The following is a 6,385-nucleotide window of genomic DNA, read 5'->3' as shown; positions in this document are numbered from 1 at the left end:
TAGTATATGGTTTTAAAAGAACAAGGTATATAGTCGAGTCTTAGTAATCATTTTGATATATAATGCAGTTGAAAGAAATTATATATGTGTACAAACATATGGGACATCAATGAATCAAGCACTTGGTGATAATGCAATAACCTTTTTTGAACTCTAGTGTGGCATTGGTCTGCTGATGCGTCAAGTGTGGTGTGCTGTGTGGTGTGTGCTTGTCACCTTCCGCTTTCAGCCTCTACCGCTGGCTAGCCTTCTGGTGAACAAGAAGCCGAGTGCGTAAGTCTTCCCTGCCAGTACATAGCCTCTCTGCAGACAAGCCCCTTTTGCAGTGCCTCCCACGGTAACTAAGCACCTTGCGGCCTCAGGCAGAACTGCAGGGGATTCGAAAGGAGGTCTGCCCCCAGACATGTGGCATGCCAGGCCCACCGGTGTGTGGACACGCCCTGGTGCCTATGAACAGACCCCCAGCTATGTGTGTTCCCAGGGTAGGGTATGAACACGGAACTAAGGGTGAGGTAACTCTGACAGAAACCTAGAGAGTTGAAGGTGCTGGGCCATTGGCACTCTCTTAACGAACCACAGCACCATGCAATATCGCTATGACTATACCGCGAACGAGAAGAAGAAGAAGAAGAACTTTTGTTTGCTGGGAAAAAGTTTTTATTTTTAAATATGTTTTTACGGTAGTTTTACTTCTTCGATGATTATTAAATAGATTAAATGGATATTAAAGAAAAAACATATCAATGTTTTACTTATTCTATTTTACTTAACTAATTCAAGCAAAGAGAAAACGGCTGTTTTGCCCACTCTTATCTTTTATATTTCATATTATTTGGAAGTCGCTATAACTATATGTATAACTCGCGAAATCATATGACAAATTTTCCAGTTAAGAATCTGACTATCAAACCTCGTCCATGATAAAAACGTGTAACATCAAAAATGAAAAGCTGTAAGTGATGTCTCATAAGTATTTCTTCATTATTGTTATTTCTATACAAAGAAAATTATTTGTAGTGTCTAATATATTTGATTTGAGATACCATAATAGCAACATTTTAACATTTATAAGCCATCTCGGATGCAGTCTTTTAATGAACAAAACAGTCTTCAAGAATTTATAAGACTGGATGCTTAAATGCGAAGCTGTTTTACCTAAATCTACTTTTTGTATATGCAGCGGTTTTGAGCTAAGAACGCGTTCGGTAGGAGTTTTCTTCATACGGAAATGCCATTGTTGCTGCCTGACAATTAACTTGTATTTGAACGGAAAGGAAAGAAATTAGATTGTAGAGATTTGATTTGCGTCAGTTATTACTGGAAAAGAGTGCTGAAATACATCCATCAATGTCAATTTCGTAACTAGAGGACTACTCGAAATACCCTGGAAAGTCTGAAAAGTGTTTTTGATGAGCGCAGAACTATAAAGGAGCTCGAAAGAATCAGAGGACAGCGCACCATCCGGCTGTATTTAAGAGTACTAAGTATAACAAAGACTAGAAATTCACAAGCTTTTACAACTAAAATGCAAAACGTCAGTATTATTTGCAGTTATTATATAACACTGGCTGCACCAATTCCTTTGCATCAGAACTCTTAACAGCAGTTTTATTCGACGACAAATACCTGTTTGGAATTTTTTTCTTAAACAGTACAAGTATCATCGGTCATTAATAGATGTATATTTCAATAAAATGGGATTGTTGTATAAGCAATAACACTCGTTAGGTCGGTCATCATATTGGTTGCATCAATACTGAAACAATGACTCTGTTTCAGAAAAACAAGCATTGTTCAAATTCTGTTCAAAAAGTTGTGTAAATATTTAAACCTTTTAGTGGAGAGTATCAATGGCTGTATAGCAGCACATTGGACTTGCAAACAGTAGGCCGCTGTATGACCGTGGTCTCCGCAATTATTTATAAAGGCGAGAGTAAAAATTAACTAAAGCCTGATATTGGGTTTCACGATAAACTCCTACCACGTAACACGCAGCATTTGTAAAATATCACAGATTAGGGGGGCATAACTCCAGGGAAAGTCATTGATCTATGACATTTCAATTAGGCTTAATTAGCAGTCGTTACTTCTGTGAAGTTCCAACAGGTGGTATATGAAAAGTAGCAAAGATATCAAAGAATTTTACAAATAAGTGTCATGATTCCGCTGAAAATAAGTAAGTCAGGACATGACAATGATATGTACGCGTGAGGTTTGATGAAATTCGCCATAATGATATACAAGTGTAAACAGTCCAAATGTTACAAATCAAAAGCCATAACTCTGCTGAAAATCACTGAACCGGATCATTCTGATAATATGCAAAACTAGGCATGACACTAATAACCCCTGTAGGTTTTTGTGGAAATCTGCAAAATTCGTGTAATTTGACAAATAAAAGGACATAAATGTCCTGAAAACTTGCCGATGTTACGGTCGCTTTAGTATAGCCTCACGTTTAAAAACGTTTCGACTCTTTGGCTCAGTGGTTAGAGCATTGGCCTTCCGCCAGCGCGACCCGGGTTTGAATCCCGACACAGGCACTTGGGCTTTTCTTCATTAAACTCTATCCTCTTTAATTTCAGTTGCGTTTTGAAATGCGCAAGACCGATAATATGCATATGGGGACATGGCACGCATCACTCCTGCAAGGTTTGCAGTAAGCAGGCCTTGAATGGCACTACAAGCTTCTGCTTTAGCAGTACATTTAAATCAATAAGTTCATGTAAGACAATATCATAATGATTATAGATTTTGGTTTCGTTTTGGCTTTAGCGCATTATTTGTTGTTGTTGTTTTTTTTTTTTTTTTTTTTGGCTTTTTAGTCTCACATGGCGACTTTTCAAGCTTTTGATGGTGGAGAGGACCCCTGTTTTAAGCATGGACGCGCCTATGTGTAAAATCATCGGCCTTCCTTAAGCCAGCTTGGTGGCTTCCTTAGATAGATTATTCTCCCTAAAAACGTGTTGAACAGACAGTTATGGTATACACAAAATGTCTTCAGGATTGAAAGAACATTACTTTTCAATTAAGACTAATGGACTACAATTACTATATGTCAGGCACCGGCACTGTAGTTGACTTGTATAGGATTTGTAAGCCACTTAGTAGCTAGCTGAATTTGAGATAGGTGCCAACAACACACCAACCATAAGCAACAAAACTTGTTATATGTCACTTGAAGTCCTTTTCCGTAGCTTAAAAGGGTTACTGTACACGTAAATTTTCCTGTATTTAAGCCTGCTGCGAGGTTAAATGTTTTACAAATTCAATGGATAACAAACACGTAAAAGTGCGTGCTGGTGGGTCTTTCGTTATGCAAATTCTAGACAAGAACTTGCCTCATCAAGTTTAAAAGCATTCTCAACAAAAGCAGAACGTAAAAAAACGTACACAAGGAAATCTCGTAATTCAGGTATTTTATTAACATTTTGCATACCTTAAGATATTATAGGAATAGTCACAGATTCCATTTTAACATACTGTCACTAATTATGATAGCATTATTGTTCCACTGAACATAATATTTCTGTTATTATTATTGTTATTCAGCCCAGTTAAAAATTACGGAAATTCTTACCTGATAAGATGGATCGCGGAGTTCATCCTGTGTTTAATGTATAATAGAGATGTTTCGAGTGCGTGAGCGGAATGCCATGAGCAGAGTCAGTCAAGTCTGGTCTGCATTCAAGACTTGTAATATATGTGCTGTTCACACTTGCGTTGAGCCGTGCTTATGTAAAATATCACTTGTTTCACAAAAACGTTAGTAACTGTGAACAATTAAGGAGCTTGGGGAAAGGATTCAATCATTTTTTATGTTACACAACAATTAGATATTCGTAGAAATCTCAAGTTCTATAAACATAATAAATAACAAATTGAATGCAAATACACCAATCTCTTCTATTCAGAAAATGCACCAGGGCTATAATCTGCTATATTTACCATGATGTGTCCCACGAACGCATCTGTGCATTATAATATAAATATCGTGTCGTTGGAAAGCGCATAGGATATGCTCAACGGAGATATCTTTGGTTAGTCGCTAATCAGACGAGAAAGAACAGGACAGCCTTATGAGTATAAGTCTCTTATAATAAGTTGATGATTGTAATTTAGTTAACCAATTTGGCAACGAATAGCTTTATTTTCATTGCAACAGAGCAAAAAACACTTGGGTTGCAGTGCACCGATATTACAAAGGTTTGTAATATCCTGTGCTGTTCTCGCGCTTATATAAAATATCACTTGTTTCACCAAAATGTTTTACACTTATGCACTTTTAAGGAGCTAGGGAAACTAATACAATCATCAGTTTTAGTAGTTAAAGATTTTACGTTAAAGTGTAAAGGTACGAAGTAAATATTATCTTTGACTGGCACTTCCTCAAAGAGGAGTTATTTAGTACAATCAGAAAGCATCATGCTTCTGAATTCCAAATCTCATTCTGTTCAGAGACATTACCGGTGTTAGGGGGCGTGGGCAGTGTTGCATTTTCCATTACTGCTCTTGAACAGACTCAATCAAACCGAGTCTGCAATTTTCACTGTTTGCATTGTTCTCGGTGCTTCCGAGGGATCTACTTTTCAGATTATATTTACTTCACAACAGCGGCTGTTAAGTGCTGTGTGGCGGCCGTAAAAAGTCGCCCCGACTTCATCTCAGTGTTGTTATATTTTCTTGTCCTTCGGGATCATTGATTTCAATTCATTTAAATTTGAAAATTGAATACTGCTTAAGCCGGTGCTAGGGGGCTTGGGCAGTGTTGCATTTTCCATTACTGCTCATGAACAGACTCAATCAAACCGAGTCTGCAATTTTCACTGTTTGCATTGTTCTCGGTGCTTCCGAGGGATCTACTTTTCAGATTATATTTCCATTGTAGTACATGTAAAGAAAATATGTTATTGAAGTCACATTATAATTTCACTCCTGATTTTCTTTAACATCTTATTGATTGCTTACAATAAGCACTTTGTAGATGCAATGTGGTTTAAAAATGTAAACAATATATTCAATATATTCATATGTGCTGTCGAATATCTTGCATGTAAATCAGAATTAATCCTTGGAGATGACAGACGCCAGATGTTCTGTATCGGATTGTTCTTTTCGTAGAGCTTTTTCAGATTACAAGGATATTGTTGTAATATTGCCTATTAACTGTTGTAATCTGGTCATAAAGAAAATATTTTTATTGTAGTCCATTTATTTTTTTCAAGACCTATTAATCCGTTTTTATATATTATTGCTTGCTTCTTATAATAAGCATTTCGAAATACGAAGCTGGAATGCCAAGTCACTCTCCATAATTATTAGCCCATATCGGGGCAACTCGGAACACTGTAACTGATGTGAACACTGTAACTGATGTGCAAAATTAATAATAAATGGAAGACCTTCTGCTTCTAAGCGTTAGATGACGTTAATATTTACTTCTCGACATTTAATTCGAAGTTCTCAGCAGTTAATTTGGGAAACATTGTTAATTTTTAATAATTCATACAGGCGTGATCTGGATACGGAGGATTGTCGATATTTAATTACGTGTTTTGTGCAATCACATAAAGGGAGAAGGAAATACGTTAAAATTCCTTGCTGGAGCCGTTTTTAACAATCAGAATTAGACCATTTGTTCATCCTCTAGTTTGCAGTTTATAATTTACATATTTGACACCACCGAGTATGAAATTAAAGAGAAACTGCATTTATAAATAATATATATGATATTCAGTTCCGGAGATACTTGCATTTTCTTACCTTAATTGAATTTTACAATGTAATAAACATGACTATAAAAAGTCTCACTTGCAGGAGCAGCCGTTCAGGAACAAGAAAACATGTGTTAGCTATTTATTTTATAGTGTAGAGGACCAGAGAGAGGAAGCACAAAAAATCTTAAGGTAGTGACCCCATGATTATATTATGTCTGAACCGTTTTAATCATGGTGTCCGTTCAATGTACGTACATGAGAGGCATATGCTTAGTCATTGCTAGGGGTAAGTGAGAGGTGTACATTACCTTTCATGAACTGAGTCTGCTGCTTTTCTTTAGCTAGATTGTGTTTTATTTACCAAAAAAGATCTTCTTGTATATAGCCTGTTTATGCAGGAGACTGAATATACAAATGAAAAATGCCATAGAAATATTGTTACAAGTTCAATTGCTATTTAAAACAAAAAGAAGAATACAGTTATACAGTTCGGTGGTAAATAGTCAAAACGAAACACGAAACTGTAGTGTTGAACAGTTGAAATAAGAAACTACGACAGTGAAAAGTCGAAATTATTTCGTACTTTTATTATCGTTCTTCGAATTTAATCATCGTTATTTCGTTGTTCGACTTCACAGCAGCGTTGTTTGTGCCGTGTGGCGGCCGTA

The sequence above is a fragment of the Mercenaria mercenaria genome, chromosome 2 (genome assembly GCF_021730395.1).
Source record: "Mercenaria mercenaria strain notata chromosome 2, MADL_Memer_1, whole genome shotgun sequence".
NCBI classification, from domain to species: domain Eukaryota; kingdom Metazoa; phylum Mollusca; class Bivalvia; order Venerida; family Veneridae; genus Mercenaria; species Mercenaria mercenaria.
This window is presented reverse-complemented; position numbering follows the sequence as displayed.